At 48.5% G+C, this 17,291-nt stretch overlaps 2 long non-coding RNA genes across 10 annotated transcripts in view; one reads left to right on the top strand and one right to left on the bottom strand.

Annotated features, from left to right (window-relative positions):
• Positions 1 to 1,371: 1,371 nt before the first annotated feature.
• On the bottom strand, positions 1,372 to 7,377 carry LOC136010487 (uncharacterized). Of its 3 annotated transcripts, none has more exons than XR_010610921.1 (5): positions 7,153 to 7,377; positions 4,712 to 4,825; positions 4,030 to 4,077; positions 3,839 to 3,934; positions 1,372 to 3,389 (listed from the first exon to the last, which is right to left on the bottom strand). It is a non-coding gene; the product is annotated as an uncharacterized LOC136010487 (long non-coding RNA). The 3 variants fall into 3 exon arrangements; XR_010610908.1 differs by lacking the exon at positions 7,153 to 7,377 and adding an exon at positions 5,773 to 6,192; XR_010610907.1 differs by lacking the exon at positions 7,153 to 7,377 and having other exon boundaries at positions 4,712 to 5,643.
• Positions 5,034 to 17,291, top strand: part of LOC136010343 (uncharacterized) — a 136,058-nt gene continuing 123,800 nt past the window's right edge. For 2 of the 7 annotated variants that reach the window (XR_010610883.1, XR_010610850.1), the window contains exon 1: positions 5,046 to 5,350. This is a non-coding gene — a long non-coding RNA (uncharacterized LOC136010343). Of the gene's footprint in view, positions 5,351 to 17,291 lie in introns of all 7 variants that reach the window. The other 5 variants (XR_010610859.1, XR_010610868.1, XR_010610871.1 and 2 more) reach the window with 5 other exon arrangements.

Below are 17,291 nucleotides of genomic sequence, written 5' to 3'. Positions count from 1 at the left end.
GAAGACTGTCATTCTCCCCAGAGCCTTCTCTTCTCCAGGCTGAACAAGTTTTAAAGAGTTCCAGTGCCAGATCACTCCTGTACTTCCAGGAGTCCATTCAGCCTGTGTAGTATTCCTGGAGCATATGCCATTTGTTACTGCTGCAGGAACAAATATGGGACATAAGGAGATGACACACAACACGTATTTTGTGCACCCAGTTGATGCACATGAAGGCACAGCTTTTTTTAGCTTGCAGTTTGTCACACTAAAACTGTTTGTTGCATCAAACTAATTGCAATTGAGATGAGAGCATATGTTATGTGCAGTGTTAGGATGGCTGTCCCGCAGGAGTTGGCCCCAGCAAGGTGCAGCTGGGAGAGAAAAGATGTACAAATTAAGCCTGTGCCCTCATGTAGGAATGGGTCTGATCCTGTCCTCTGGTCCTGGCATGACCATCATCCCTGCGTTTGCCTCCCAGCACAACTGGAGGTGGAGATGCAGGGCTAGAGCTCTGCCATGCCATAGTCTTGGTTAGGCAGTTGGGAAGGAGCCAGCCTAGGTAGAAACTCAGCATGTTCCCTTTCGACCCATAAGGAGACACCCCAGGCTTTTTGACACTCTCTGAGTGTCAGCTACAGAGAGGCTGGACCATAAAGGTGGATGGGAGAATGGGGCTGTAGGACTCAGCAGGGTGAAGCCTGTGGTTGCGGCTGTTCTTCTCTTGGTGATGTAGGCATCTCATACAGCAACACGTCTACTGACCGCATCTGGAAGAGGTGTGGATAGGGGATCCTTGCCTATAGCTTTAGTGCCAAGATCAACTAGACTGAAAAGCTGTGCCAGCTCAAAGAACAGCCCAACTTGGATCCTCTGCCATGGTTTGCTTTGAGAGTGACACAAAAGCTTGATCATTCCCCAAAACACCATAAATGCATTCCCAGGCACTATTTTTTCCCTTGCATACAGTGGTGTTCCTTAAAAACCTCTACTGTTTTGCTTTGAAAACAGTTAATTCCCTCAACTATCCTGGTTCCTCTAGCTCTTTATGATATCTCTTGCCTGACAGCAAAAACTACACCAGGCAGGGTATGACAGTGGTGTAGCTATGTATAGGTCACTCAGCTGGCACGCACGGGTTGGGTGGCTGGGAGGTGGCTGACAGCCCTGATGTGTTATGGCTAAGTTCTGCTTCAATTTCTAATCCAGATCTCTTCCTGCTGCTCGTGTGCAACTTGCAGGAATCTGAGAGTGTCTTCAAAATGCTTGTTTTCTCCCCAGATTCATTCAAAATTAATTAATGGGTTCAGAAGCTTTGCGGAGAGGGGGATGGCCATGGATGTGAACAGAGAAGCGGCACAGCAGAACCTTTATTTCCTTAGGGAGGCAGCCTGAAGAAATCTAAGCATTTATTTTCATCTGTTGCTGAGCTTACGACCCACACAAATAACAGGGAAAAGCGAGCGAGCAGCCGACTGCAGAATGGGAACAGGGAAAATGACTCAGCAAGCTTGGCACCAAGCTGGAGAAGATGCAGGTACATTATAACCTTGCTCGAGCATCAGTCTTGTCCGTAACATGACGTAGAAAGAGCAGCTAGTGTAAGTATTTGCATCCCATGGAAACATTCCTCCTGACAAGTGATTTAACTCTGCTCTTGCAAACAATTATATACAGGAGCAGAGCAGGTGAGAGGCTGCCTTTATATTCACCAGTCAGGAGGAGTAAAAGTTCAATGGAAACCCCTCACTGCTTTTTAAATATCCTTTATTTTCCTGTTATTAGTTGACAAATAGCTGCTGAATTATAGTTTCATGCTTTGTTCATGTCATTTTGCCTAATATCAGTACTTCCTGCTACATCACCTTAGAAACTTGATCAACAAACACTGAGCTCTACACATAAACAAAGCTTTATTTTACCCTCTTTTTGACAGCAGGCAGTGTTTTAAACCCAAAACATTTCAGGTTCTCTGGGCTATTTGCCCCAATTTCACAATTTGGGTTTGGTTTTGAGGGCCTGTCAGCATTGTTTATGCTTCGATTTGTTTGAGCAGTGAGTGGCAAAGCAAATACATTGCTGCAAATTGCTTTCTGGAATGGGGCTTTCTGATGTCAAGAGTCGAAATGAAACTGTACTTTCTAACATGTGGGAACTAAAGAGTGAAATGAATTAGAAAGAGAAGTGAAACGAGAAGATTTGGTTTCAGTGACAAAAACTAACCGAAATGAAGCAAAGACAATGGTGAGAAGTAACCAGAAGCATGTCCGAAGCTCGAGCTCTAATAAAGCCCAGGGGTGTTATCTCTAACAGAGGAACTGAAGAACTCTGCAAGGTGCTTTAACCATTTCCTCGTGGAATAGCATCAGATCTTGTCCTGACCCCACAAGAAAGATCTTTATTTCGTTGTGGAAAAAATAGGACTGGAGCCTTATAAAGTTTTCTTACTTGCTTTCACAAGATGAGCATTTCCCAGGTAGCTGCTGTTAAACCAGAAATTAACCCAAAAGCAAATGGGGGGATTTTATTTGGCTGTTTTAAAATCCTGCAGAGGCACCTCAGTACTGAGCCTCCTCTGACCTGCCACAACAGAGTCCATCAGTCAGAGATTACTTTTAAGGCAGATATTAAAGCCTACCATATGATGAAAGATTTTCCTATACGTGCACTTCAACGGAATGCTTTAAATCCTGTGCACGTGTGTATACGTGCATGCTGGTGTTTACTCAAAACTTCTTCATTCACAGGCAGACACAGCCTTTGGTTTCTTCAGGCCTTTCCAAGGAATACAAACTTTGGAAGGGAAAGAGAAGAGTCACCTTTAAACCTCTTGGTTTTGAAAGTAAGTGTTTGAAGGAAACAGGCTCAGGTGGAAGGAGACTGTAAAGATTTTATAACAATGCTTTTTAAGAGGAGGCAGAATGCCTGCTCTTTCTTAGCACAAGACCTTTGAAGAATTTAAAGTAAATTGGGGAAAAAGAACCCTATTTACAAAAATGGATCGTTTTGCTTTTCTCCTTAGCTGTAACCTAAAGCATTTTGCTTCGACAACATGAAATAAAGCTGTGTGATGCTGCGCTGTCAGTGCTGCCGCCGCCACTCTGCCTCCTGCAAATCTCCTAACGGCGATGTCCCTGTCGGAGCCCAGCAAGGGATTGAATCCTTCTTCTTCCAGTTGAAATCCTGCACCAGGAAAACTCATCCTTCAGCTCTATAAAACACAGCTCAGGTTTGCAGCAAGCGGCTCATTGCTGTTTCTGAGGGTTGGTGTGGGCTAGGTAACTCTCTTCCCATGACACAGCAGAACAGCAACAGCAGCAGCAGCAGAGTAAAAACAGATCGGTTCTGGCAGTACTCCTAGAAGACTACTTTATATCCCAGCTTCAGCTTCTTTCTCCTTTAAGGGTGATCTGGAGATGGGAATATGGAATAAAAAGAGGTGTAGTGAGGTAGGGAAATAAGGCCCAGGAGTGCGGAAAGTAAGGCACGCTGGAGCTTGACTCTGTGGCAGTGGGACAACGTGAATAAAATGGTAGAAAGGAACCCCGAGGTAGAAATCCTCCCAAAATTCGATGGGAAAGGATGGATAAAAAAAGATGGAGTGTAGGGTGGATAGATGAAAGACTCTAGGAAGAAGGAAGGAATGGAGGATGAACTGTTCCTCACTCAGTTAACTCTTTTGAGCTAAAATAATTCATAATTGCTACAAAATTCCTGTAAAACTTGAAAAATAATAGCAGAGGTATCTATATGCAGTTACATACCTATATAAATAGTGCACAGGCACTCGCAAATGAGTGGGTTGTAGCACAGGTACTTCAACTTCAACAGCTTTAATGGGAGAGTGAAGGGATTTTACCTGCCGACATTAACAGGACTGGGCCCAGGCGGTCCGTCTGGGCAGCTCTGGTCCCTCCTATGGCTTATGGTACATGTGACGGGCATCAGTGTCAACCTACAGACGGTAAAGTGGTTGATTAAATGACTCCCTTAGAGAAACCTCGGTGGGACACTGAAGAACTGAAATTCCAGAGTTAAAATCTACCACACCTGCGGGTCACACTTTAATCTGCTCCGGGGCTGCGACTTCCATGGAAGCTGTAAAGAGGGAATGAATGTGACACCTTGTCCTCCTTCAGTTTTTAACAGCAAATCCATCCCCCCTACAAGCCAGACCCTTAAACCTTGCACTCGACCACTGTGATCCCACTGTTTTGGGAGCAGAATTAGGGGAGCTCCTGCGGGAAACATGCACTACATTCCATGGAGAAAAACCCGGGACCCCCCTGCGCATCGCCAGGCAGGGGGCTGGCGCTGGAGCTGGTGGGCTTCATGTCCCAGATCTCATCCAAAATCCTGGGGGCAGGAGGACAGCTGGGAACACAAACCCACTTCAGCACCGCAGGCGGAACAGCAGCCTGAGGAACGCGGGCAGGCGGCGGGACCCCGGGGGCTGCTCCAGGGCCGGAAAACGGCTCCGTTCTTCCCCTTTTCGCTCCTCTGTTTTGTACACGGGGGTTGTGCTGTTGCAGTGGCGAGCGGACGGCTCCTTCCAGCGCCTGCAGCCCTCCGCGGAGAACCGGCGGTGTTACAGGTGAGAGCGGGGAATCGCTCCCCCGCCAACCGGCGGTTAACCACCGCCTCCGGCCGCCCCGCACGGCATCGCTCCCGTCTCCAGCCGCCTCAGCCTCGCACAGTGTTTACCCCCCCCCCCCCCCCGGCCTTTTATTACCTTTTCAGTTTTCTTTCTATTTCTTTATGTCCCAACCGGTCCCAGCACCCGCCGTGTATCATGTCGCGCACCGTCCAGGAGAGCGGGGTCCACCCCTTAGAAGTGCCCGTTCGGCTGTTTCCCGTTAGCGACCAGCGGTGTAAAGAGAGGAGGAAACCCAAACCCAACCCGCTCTAATCATTCTTATTAACAGTAATAATGACAGCAAAGCAAGCGCAGCTACTCGCCTTGACCCGCAAGGCTGAGGGCGGGGAGGGGGGGGGGGTGTGTGTGAGGAGGTGCGGGTGACTTGCGGGGCTGCCCGGTGTTTGTAGCCGGTGGGTCCGTTGCGCGGTGTGTCCGCCGTCACATGAAAGTCCCCTTTAAGTTTCCATAGAGAGGCCTCCGGGCGTCACATGATGGACATGATATAATGAAACAACGTTGTGCGGAGGGAGGGAAGCGTTCGGGGAGGCGGCGGGGAAGAAGCGGTACCCCCCTCCCCGGGACCGCCCCGGGTCCCAACCGCGGCCCGCCCGCCGCGCCTGCACCTGTCTCAGCGGGCGGCAGCGCGGCGGCCCCGCCGGTGGGGCTGGCGAGTGGCACCGTTCCCCCTTCGGAGGAGGACTAGAACCGGCGGAGCGGCGGCCGCTCTCGGAGGTAAGTTACCGGCGGGACGCGGGCTGGGGAGGAGGGGGGGGGGGGGCCCGCCTGAGGGGGTGGCGGTGCGCGGCGCCCGCGCCATGTTTGCGCGGCGGCGGTGCGAGGAGCGGCGGGGTGGTTGTGTCGGGGTGCGGGCGGCCGGGGTGCGTGCGTGCGTGCGAGGGGACGGAGCGGGGGTGCCGCGGGTCCCCGCGGAGCGGCGGGCGGGTGCGCGCCCTCCATGTCCGCATTCCAGCTCATGTTGCGCAGATAAAATTCAAACTTGAGGTAAACACAAGCGGCGGGGGGGGGGGGGGGGGGGGAGGGGGTGGTTGGTGTGAGGAGGGAAAAGGGAGGGAAAGGGAGGCTCGATCCATCCCGGCTCCCGCCGCCCTCCTCCCTTGGCCGCTGCTCTCCCCGCCCGCTGAGCCCTCACGCACCTGGGCTGCCAGCGCCGAGCACCCCCGGCCCGGCTGCTCCGCAGGGGCTGCGGGCAGCGCTCGCCTTCCCGCAAGGGGAAGGCAGAAGCCGGCTGAGCATCCCCCGTTGCCCGCTGGTAGGAGGCAGCAACTATGGGTATGTGTGCGGCGGACGGTGCGCGGCAGGTGCGCGGGCCGCTTGTCGCGACATGGCGGGGGCTCGCGTGTCGCGATGTGTGTGTGTGTGTGTGTGTGCGGGGGAAAAGCCAAGTGACAGCCGAGCTGCGGTTTGTTGAGGGGGGTGTGTGAGGAGAGACGGGACTGCGTTGCTTTCCTCGCTGCGTGGGTATCCCGAATGGAGCCAAAATAGCGCCGATCCCCCCCAAAACCACGCCGGGCGGGGGGGCGGCCAGCATTTTCGAAGTGCGTATGGAGAAAACAAGATGCGGGAGGGGAACGGGGGGGGGGGGGAAGGAGGAGGAGGAGGGCGGGGAGGGCCGGGCCGCGCCGCCGCTCGCCCGGGTCCGTGACACAGGCGGTGCCGCCGGCAGCGGGGTATATTTAGCACGTCCCCTCCCGCAGCTCCTCCGCGGGTGATGGAGGCGGCCCCACAGGTGGGTGCGTGCGTGAAGGGGCGCGGGGCGAAGCGCTGGGCGGGAGGGGAAGGGCGGCTGCGGGGTGCTGAGGCGGCGGCGGCGGGGGGGGGGATCGGCGGTGCGGGGAGAGGTGCGGGGAGAGGCGCGGGTGTGAGGGCGCGGTGCGGGGCCGGCCCTGAGGGGGAGAGTAATGGGGGGGGGGGGGGGGTCGGTCTTTGGGCGGGAAGCGCAGGCGGCCCCCGCCTGGCGCCTCCTCAGCACTGCACCAAGGCGGCGGGACAACCGCCCCCCCCCCGCTTCTAGTTCGTGAGGCCACGCCCCCCGCGCCCCTCCGGACCAATCACCGCGCTGCTCACCCGCTGCCCCCGCCCCCCCCCTCCTTCTCCCCGCTCCCCCCCCCCCCCCCCCGCCCGCCCTTGGCATGGCGCGAGCCCCGCGCCCGCCCACCCGCCTGTTTGTTATGGTCGGGGCCACGTGCCGCCGGCTCAGCCGGTCACGCGGACTCGCCCCGCCCACCAACCCCCTTCGCCCCGGCCGCTGTTACCCGCGCCGAGAGAGGGGGTGACCGGGGAGCACGGGTTCGAGACCCGCTCCTGACCGAGGGGGGAGAGGAACGGGGAGCGGGGACCCTGTGGTTTATGCCCCCTTCGGGCTGTGCCCACCGTTGGGCCCCTTAAACCTCGTGGGTCAAGCCATGGCACCTTGAGGGAGGCTTTCCTCTCTAGAACACAACTGGTTATCCCCAGTCGGTACTTCGTATCCTTTTCTATTTCCCCCCCCTTCCCCGTATGAACCAACTGCGTACCTGCCTGCCCTGGCGTTGTTGCACACGTAGGTAGCGCAGGATCGTGTTTAGCTGTCAGTCTCCTGAGCCTGAAGCTTTGAGCCTATTTATAGGTAGGTTGGGTAGCCTTTAGCGTGAAGGACTTGTGCCGCGTCCAAATCTGCGGCAAAACGAGGTGTCTGAAACCGTGGCGTTTTGTTTTCCACTGGCCTTTGTTCCTGGAAATGGGGTTTTATGGGAAGCTGTGGAGGAACGGGTGTTACAGGCTGTGCGTAGAAAGACTGGTCGGTTTAGAGCTGAGGAACGTCATGCCGTTTTAATGGAAGTTCTCGGGTAGCAGAACAAACAGTAAGAGGATACTCGGTTCTAGATCGCTGGCTTGCGGCTTGCAGGGAGTGGACCCCGGCTGCCTGCAGACGACTTCTCTGGGGTCAGTAGGAAGCAAAGGACGCGTGTTCTCTATAGGCTTGTGTTCATTACACTGATTTCTGCACTACTAAAGATTCTGGGGCTGATGAGCTGAAAAAAGCTATGAAAGATGGCTGTTCTAGATAGCCAACGTGTTTTGGTTTAGAGTAAGTGTAGGAGGGGTGAAATCCCCCTGTTATCTGTTTTTTTTGTTGTGTACGTGCTTATTGTGCTATTTAAAAACATAAAATGCAATGTATTTCTAAGAACTGCGTCATAATTAGTGACGCTGCGACTCTCAAATAGCCTTAAAGAGTTAAATAACAGCAGACGAAGGAGAATAGGTCAAGAAGAGGGGAGATGGTTTCATAACTAATGGCAAGGAGTGTGCACGGATATTTAAAACTGGCTTGGAGTTGCAGTAAAAAAGAGTCTTCTTTAGAAGTAGTAGGATTTTAATGCCCTATAAATACAGACCATGAGAAGGAAGATGGAAAGAGAAATAAGGTTTGCATCTTTCTGCTGGTCTAGTGGAGTAAATGGATTGGGGGACGGTTTATGATGCTTCACGTGCTTTCACTTCTCTTCCATCGTAACTCTATCAGCAGAGGTTTTTTTGCATGTGAAATGATGAGAGTTTCCAGATCCTGACAGGGGTTGACGAGGAGGGAATGTGGCCTTAAAATAACAGGAAGGGTAATGGCTCTGAAACGGTGAAAGGACTGGGGTGGTATTTGGGAGTGCCTGACTTATGCTTGTGGGGAGCTGATGTTTTGTGTTGGAGTCATTTGAAATGCTGTTAACTTGCAGGAATATGTTTATTAAAGCTGATTGGTTTGTATGGGCGTATCTGCATGTCTTGGGGGGGGGGGGGGGGGGGGAGAAAAACCTAGCTTAAAATAGGAAATGAATAGGGAGCAGTTGGTTTGTTAGATATCTGAGACTAGCAGGAGGTGCGCAGTGCGAGCTTGCCAGCGTCTCTGACTTGCGAGTGTACGTGGAATTGCCGGTGGAATTGATGCACCAGGAAATTGCTTTCTCTTGTTTTTGTTGGGGAGATGCAGTTAACGCAAAATGAGCTCTTCGGATCCCCATATCCCATTTCTCTTTAATATCACCAAGATCATTTATCTTCCTGGCCAGACAGAGGCAAAAATACTTCATTTTGTAACTTGGTTCACCTTCCCTTCGGTTGCTGTCAGCTCATGACGAGGCACAATGTGTGCTGTACACTGTGTTCTGCAGAGCTGTTGTGGTGAGGAAGACACCATATATGAAAAAAGAGCTACGAAAAAATATGTGTTGTGCCAGTTCTGCCCCCTTTTTATATAAAACAGAACTGATTTATTTCTTGAAGAAGTCCCCAGCGTTTCATTTTGCCAAATTTCAGTAGCAAAAAGGTCGCTATTATACTTTTCATCAGGACTTTCAAAAGCATCTGAAAAGGAAATACCTAAGCTAGTATTTGCATTGGTTTTGCAATAGGAAGTAGGGAAACCTTTTTGTCTGTTTTAATAAGGGAAATTGTGATCTTACTTTTAAAGACATGTTAGTTTACGCAACTAATAGCCTGTTACGTGGTTAAAATTAAGAGGATCTCTTTAATCCAGGCTAGATTTTTTGGTTTTAATTGCTGTAATCACGTGTTTACTATATTTCTTTCAAGTTTAAAAGTGAAAACATAGAGTTACGGGGTTTTTTTATGTGCTCTGGTGTATAGTACAACTGTACTTGATCCCACTATATTGACATGGTGTTTTTTCCATAAGCATCTTGCTCCTGAAAGTACTGGTAGTACTAGAACATGAGTTTGAAAGTGCCATAACATAAAGGGTGAGAGTACTTGCAGGCAGGAACACTGAAATACAGAGTTAAGCGAATAATCTCTGCCCAGCAGATCTTTCAAGTCAGTTTGATGATAATTTTGGGTCCTGCCTCGTAGCTTTCTAAATGGCTGGAGATGGAATTCATGGGGCTGTTTGTCACGAATTTAAGCCTGAACAGGATTCTTTTTTGGGGTCGGATTTCATGGAAAACACAGTCTAAAATCCCCTGTCAGTCCTTCGGGGTGCTGTGCCTCCGCCAGCAGACGTAGCCTTGTCTCACAGCAAGGCTGGAAATCGGAGTTGTTTGTTCCGAGTTTTACCCTTACCAAGGTCAGAGATTTTTATCCTTGCAGATATTCCTGATCTGGGCACTTAAAGGGTCCCTAATGAGTGAATTTTCGTGGACTACCTTGAATCCCAGAAGGAATTAGTTAAATGCCTCCAGTATTGTGCTTCTTCACTGGCAAGAGTTTGGGCATCTCGGGAAGGCTGATACCTGTATAGCAAAAATATTCATTATGGGAGTAAAGCAGTTAAGCTGAAAACGTTTTATAAGTCTCTTTTATGAAGTGATGTATTTGGCAGGACAAGAAAAACAGGGATAATTTTAATATACTTGTTTTAAAGAGTTTTAATCAATATGGACACTGAAAAATGTCAAAAGACTGGCAGTGGTTTATTTGATGCCTCATATTTTATGTCATATGGTTTATATATGACTTGATTATATTTTAGACTGTGCTGTAGTCTAAATGTGGGAGGTTTTGTGGATGAGGAGAGATGCTACTCTGGAATTGGGTTTCGCAGTGCTAAATCTCAGTGTGCTGTTGAGTTCTGGTTGTTTTTCATAATTGCTATGTTATGAAGCATTAATGAAGCACTGCTGATGGTGAGGGTTTGTTTTAGTATTATTCTGGCTAGGCTAGGAACTTGCTACCAAAGTATTAACAAAATAAACTGAGAAACAAAAGGTTTAAAGGGCATTTATACCACCATTTATAAGCCATAATTTTAGGAACAATCCTCTGAATATGTCTTAAGGATCAGGTCCTATTTAAGAATAAAAATTGTGCTATTAATTGGAAAGTAAGCAGAGTAGGTAAATGCAGAGGTACTAACGTATTTTTCTGTCCTGTATTTCAAATCTTACCCTCATTGCAACCAAACCCATGATGTGCTTTCATGAATGCTCAACGTGTGAAGTCAGCATGCCAGTAACATAGGTTTCCTCAATATAGATCTGTATCTTCCCCTTTATGTCATCTCTAAATGGTCAGAAGCAGCAGTAAGTTGCCTGGTGGGAAGCTGGGGTGAGCAGACAAAACCTGGTGAGCGTCATGCTCTACTACTGCGGCATCGAGGTATTTCTGCCCTCCTCTTTGCTCACAGGAACATGCTGGTTTATCTGTATGCTACCCCAAAATACAGCACTTTGAGGGCAGTTAATACTGAGCCTGAATTAATCCTTAATGTTTCATAGTGCTTATTGACTTGGGTTGCACATTGTTTGCAGAACTTCTTTGTGTACAGCAGAACGCGTTTGGATCTCCCTGCGGAATAAACCTTGAGTTTGGGCTAGTGCTTTTTCATCTGTGTTGTCATCAAGTGTGATTTCTTGGTAGCATACACATTTCGAGAGCAGAAGGATGGTTCTTGTATTCATTGTGTGTGGAATACCTGGAGAATATGCTGTTTTGAATAATAACTATTATGTTCAGCTTGCTGAATTTTAGCAGCGCCGTAGTAGCTACTGGAGGAGCTTCAGTTGCAAAATGAAAGCAGATCCTGACCTCATAAATTACAGAGGGAATAAGGTAGAATCGAACCGATGCTCAGAGTCACCTTAATCTGAAAGAAAAAGCATTTGCTCAGTGTTACCTTGAGTACTGTATCAGCAGTGAGGTGTTTCCGGGTGGCCAGACACCCGGTGGCTGGTGACAGCTCGGCTTTGGAGCTGAACCTTAGCTTTGTGCTCTGATTTTTGGGAGGTTTCTTGCTCTGCCCATCAGGACAGCCTCCTGGGTGGCAGGAGATGCATCTCATGGTGTTTACGTTCAGCAGGAGGAGAAATAGGACGCTTCTGGCTATTGTTTGGGTGTGTTGTGTAAGCAGAGAGCGCCGTTATAGCCTTTAACAAGGGGGAGTTGCTGTATCACTGTGAGTTCTGCAGTTTTAGTGTGTCACCTCCTCCTTCCCCCTTGCTTTATTTAGCATAACTTCACATGTTATTCTGTTAACATCTACTGAATATTGCTGTGTCATCTGTAGTTCTTGGGACATCTTGCTATGACAATTTCTGTGACTTCCTGGCAGTGTCCCAGGGACCTGGAATAATCGGGATTACCTTTATCCTATTGATTGAGAGCAGGATTCCAGCTCTGTGAAAAGCAATAAACACTTCTTTTTCTTGGTAAGGTGTATATATGGCAAATACACGTGTAAGAAAACCCCGAGCGGAGCAGCGCTGTTAAAACCCCTCCGTGGATTTAATCCTGCGTGTGCTGCGGGGCGGATGTCGGCGATGCCGCGATTCCATGGAATGCTCCGCTCGCAGCGGAGAGGTTTTGGAGCGCAGCAGTGGGATGGGTGAGTGGCGTTGCCCTCTGCCGGGAGGAGACCAGCAGTGCAGCGCTCTGTGCTTTGCCCCCGCTGCCACAGCCGCCCGAAACGACGGTGTGGGCTTCTGCATGGACTTCCCCGCCTCGCTTCCCCCTCCAGCTTCCTCGTCATTCCCGGTTCAAAGGTGCTGTCTCTCTTCTAGAGCTGTAGCATGGCCCTTGTTCAAGCTGGATCGTTTGATCCTTCCCTTCGTATCTGTGTCCACATCATCTGTAGTTGTTTGTATAAACAGAAAGCATTATGGATACAGTATTATGGGATCTGCTACTTTTCCAGGGATTATTGTTCTGGAAACACAACTTATTCTGGTAGATTTGATGGAGAAGTGTGCGCCCTTCCCATAGAAGAGGAAGTGAACAAGCTTTAATCCTTGGCTTGTTAACCCTGTCAGGCTTTGGTAATGCAAAGATACCTCTAAACCAATATTGACATAGAAATTAGTATCCTGAATGTAAAAGACACTTTAAATTTGAGTAGTGGCCTGACCTCATTCCAGTTCCATGTTGTATGAACAACTTAAGTTCACTAATACCAGATATATCTGCTCTTTGAAAAGCCTGGACCATAGCGCTCTCATCTGGGATATTTTGGAGTTATTTCTTTTCTTCTTTGTGTGTGTTTGTTTTGGGGTTGTTTTGTGTGGCTTAGGAGGATGCTGCCTTTTTGGTGTTACAGAAACTGCACTTGTCATGTATTCCTGGTGTTGAGGTTAAAGGGAGTTAACAAGGGCAGAGTTCAGCGGGAAACTGTGTTCTCCCGGTCCTTGTTGTTGATGGAATTGCTGACACTCAGGAGGAAGTTCTTGCTAAATAGTGGAGAGAAGAAAAAGAGGTGGCGACTGGGGAGAAGTAACAGTGAGTTGTGAACTGAAATACCTAAAGGTGGTGGTAGGGGGGCCTACAGCAGACCTGGAGAGGGGCTTTGGACAAGGGCCTGTAGGGGCGAGACAAGGGGAATGGCTTTAACCTGCCCGAGGGGAGACTGGGATGAGCTCTTAGGCAGAAGCTCTTCCCTGTGAGGGTGCTGAGGCGCTGGCACAGGGTGCCCAGAGAAGCTGTGGCTGCCCCATCCCTGGCAGTGCTCAAGGCCAGGTTGGACACAGGGGCTTGGAGCAACCTGGTCTGGTAGAAGGTGGCCCTGCCTGTGGCAGGGGTTGAAACTGGATGAGCTTCAAGGTCCCTTCCAACCCAAACCAGGCTGGGATTCTGTGAAATGTTTTTGCTGAGTAAAGTTGACTTACTCAAAAGCAGTATTACTTCAGTAATGAATGAGTGCCACCTGTAAGCAACAAGTGTTCGTTTGAGACCAAAATTGCATAATATAGGAGGGCAGAAAATGCTGTTAGAAGTGCTTGATGGGTTAACCCAGGTGCCTGACACTGTGATGGAGGAGAGAAGCATCTTTTGGACCGCTCCTTCTACTACAGCATCATGGTTGTCAAGGGGCAGCCTGGGTGCCAGGCTCCAGTCCTCTGCTACTGCAAATAAACGTGCAGCATGATCTCTGCAACCGTTTTCAGGCTCCAAATTGAAGCTCTCACTGCTCCTCTCTAAGTGTCCTTAAGTGTAAATGCTTCTTCTCTCTCCCTTGTGTTCTGCACATGCCACATCTGCAGATAAGCTGTTCTGTTAATTTATAGCCCTTATTTTGTTCTAAACCAGTAGCTCTTAACTTTTCCATGCCCTTCCCCCTTTGCAGGATGTATTGCATGCCCCTGTAGTTCACAGACCACTGCTTTAAAAACCAAACCCTTCTTGCCTTTTCCTGTAAAGCAAACTTGGTGTTCCTGTGGCTGAAGTGACTTTTGAGGTGCAAGTAAGATGATTCTCCTAATTCCTGAATCATGTAAATATCAGTAAAGACATTCTGTAATGTCGAACGTGATCCTGGTCATAGTTTCTGTGGGGTAGAGCTGGCTGGTTTTATGCCTTTTGGGGATGCTTTCCTTTGAAATGACAGTGCTCCTATTATCATCAACAGTTCTAATTCTGCTCCAGATTCTATGGGCTGATAAAGTACTAAATGTGTTTTCTGGCAGTTCCTTAGAAGATCATTTACCACTGAAAACTGTATTTACTGGACTGTATGAGGTCTACTCTGAAAAGCAGGTTTGTGATGTGCATACAGTGCCTAATAGATAAGGACTTTAATTCATATGTTTTCCTTATCCTGCTACTATGGAAGAATCTTCCTAGCTAGATTAGAACTGAAAGTCAGCTCTGAGCCTTTCAGATGCAGTCTCTTTGGTAGCTGTGTCACCATGAATTAGTGTGTACCCCAGTGGTGCCATATAAAGCGGCATCTCTTCTGGCCTGCAAAATTTATTCTGGGCAAACTATGCTGAGCTTATTCATTTTCATATTTGAGCTGTAAATCTTTGCAAAGAGATGAACCAGTGCTGTTAAACTGTTCTTTTCAGCAGCGTGGGCAGAAATGCATCCAGTGTTTGGGAGATGTTGCTGTGATTCTTCACTTCAGGATTGTTCCATTATCCCATTTTCATCTGTTCCTTTATGGTTGTGCCTGCTGTCCCTGCTTGTACTGGGTCTGCTCTGCTGCTGGCTGGGAAACAAATAGGGGCGAAGAAGTTCATCCTCTTCCTGCAGGTGACATTCATGATTCCTCTGTTGTCCTCAGTTGTTTTTCTGCCTTTTCCTTTGCCTGTTTGCTGAGTGCCAGGTTATCTTAGTGACTTGCTGCTTCTGGAAGTGTAAAGAAAGACCTGTAAGAGAGCAGAAAATCAAGCAAGGAAGAGCAGCAGTAGGTAGGTCGTGTTCATGCTTTATGCTTGCTGTGAGTGGTGAGCCTGATACGGCTCCTGTCCTGTTCGTTGTATGAAGTTTAGCATGGTCAGACTCTAAAATGAACTTCCAATCATAAGGTTTCCTGCTTTTCCTGCGCCTCGCTGCTACCTGGTACTTCAAGCATGAACATGAATGCAAAATCCAATTTGTACTCCTAGGAGTGCTTAAGGTAGTGCCCCTATGGGTTGCAGCCATGTGGTTCATAACTTAAAGCTTTCTTGTGTGAGGAATAGGATAGTCAGACCTGTTTTTCTGCGGACCTGTGAGTAAGTGACTTTGCATCCTGTGGTTATAAGGTCTGTGTTTCCCTGGCATCTCCTCTGTGTGAATGAGATGGATGTTCTCGGAATACTTAGTTTTAAGGCTGACTTTGTAGCAGAATTGGCTTTGGAGTCTAATTTTAGCATTATTTTAGTTGAAAATGGACGAGGGTTGTAAAGATGTGGGTTTTTTTCAACTGACCCCTCTACTTCTATGTTCGTGGCTCTCGGGGGTTCTGTTAAATACCATTTATATTAATAGCACCATCTCCTGCTGAATCCCTCCTGTGGTTTAAGAGAGCGTATTTAAGTATTACATTATGTTAACCAGCTTCACTGATAGCTCAGGATTTAAGTTGTTTGTATTTGCAGTTCTCCTCCAAGTTCTTCATCTCCCATGAGCGTTGTGAATAAGAGAGATTGGGACTCCAGAGGAGGAGTCTGCTAACTTCTGGGAATGGGATTCCTGAGCCCTGAAGGGAAGGGGTGGTTCAGACTGTCTGAGACACATCCACAGTCAGTTTGCCTTAGTGGGGTGTTTGGTGTGTGTGCATCAGCATCACCAGCAAAGAGGGCACAGCAGAGGAGGCAGCGAGGAAGTGGGGAGCTGTCTGTGGGCAGCAGTTCCTAAGAGAAGACTGAGAGCGCGTGGAGAAACCCAGACTGGGTGAGATTGAAGATCAGGCTGTGAAGAAGAGGTAGATGACCAGCATGGGAGAGCAGATGCAGGTGAGGGTCTCTTCTGGCAAAGCTTGATATGAAAAGTTAAACAAAAACGTTTCCTCTGTAGCAAAAGTCCAATTTGAACAACCCATAAAACTTCTCTGTATTTCATGTGGCTATTAGTAATTCATGCTCCTGGTACATATTGTTATGCACTCTTCATCATGTCACAGACTGGTTTGGCTTGAAGGGACATTAAGGCTCATCCAGTTTCAACACCCTGACACAGGCAGGGACACCTTCCACTGGAACAGGTTAAAGCCCCTCTGGCAGGTTAAAGCCATTCCCCTTGGCCTGTCCCTACAGGCCCTTGTCCAAAGCCCCTCTCCAGGTTTCCTGGACCCCCTTTAGGCACTGGAACTGCTCTAAGGTCTCCCCTTCAGGAGCCTTCTCTTCTCCAGGCTGAACAAGCTGAACTCCCTCTTGCTGACTGCAGAGGTCCATCGGTTGAATTTTATATGCTCTTTATTATATTGCCTATTTCCTGGGTGGTGAAGGTTGCATGTCTTCCACAGGAAGGTTTGGCAGCCTGTACTTGGCTATATGACAGGGTAGCAGTATCTAAAGTCTCACCTTTGCTAACCCAGCTTCCTACGCATTGAATTTCTGCTTAGATCTTCCATAATCCTAAAGAAACCTGTTCATTTGCTTGCTGCCCTTTCTTACAAGTGCTGGTGTTTGATTGTGTAAATACAGGAGGGTTGGTGCCTCTTCTTGGCTGAACCACTGAATTGATGAAGGAATTAACTCCAGAGATGTCAAGTGCCTGAAGTTCTGGTACAAAAGTTGGTTCAGGATTAAAGCAGGAATCTTAAATTTGGATTTCATGGAGAGATATGGCATTGTGCTACCAGTAGATTAATGTGCTGGCCCATGGTAATGCTGGCTTTTGAAGAGCTTATCTTCAAGTGTTTAAAACTTACCTGGTCTTACGTTGTACCTTAAACTGATGGGATCCATCACAGCATCTGGCCACATGCTGGAAATGTCATATTTTCCTGTTACGTGACTCCTTACCATTCATTTATAACTCTGGTTATTTTCTCTTAGGGGATTTGTTGTGCCCTTTCCTTATCAGGATTTGGGGCATTCAGGTCTGATTTACTCCCAGCGTAGTAGACATTCCTCCAGGACTGAGCTTGTAAAGAAATGTTTTAGGTTGTATGCCCATAAAATTACCAGTTGTCTTATTACTCATGCATTAGTCTAAATGAGGACTTCAGTGAGGTTATATTGCCCTACTGCATGTGTGAATCTTAAAGCCTGTTGTAGGTGTCAGTGTTGCTTACAGCGTGTTCAGCATTTAGAGGTGCTCTGCCTTGCTCAGCAGCAGTGGTGTGTGCTGACGGAGTAACTTCTGAGCTGATGTTAGTAGTGCTAATTCAGACTGGAGAAAATCAGGAAGAAGACCTTGTTCTCATTGAGGTATTCCATTGATGGGTAGTGATTATTCCCCCTTCTTCTTGCTATTTCTGTTTCCTGTAAGGTTTTTCTTCACAATCATAAAACTAGAATATCTA

The sequence above is a fragment of the Lathamus discolor genome, chromosome 1, assembly GCF_037157495.1.
Source record: "Lathamus discolor isolate bLatDis1 chromosome 1, bLatDis1.hap1, whole genome shotgun sequence".
Taxonomy (NCBI): domain Eukaryota; kingdom Metazoa; phylum Chordata; class Aves; order Psittaciformes; family Psittacidae; genus Lathamus; species Lathamus discolor.
Note: the sequence above shows the minus strand (reverse complement) of the source record. Positions and strands in the feature narration are given on the sequence as shown.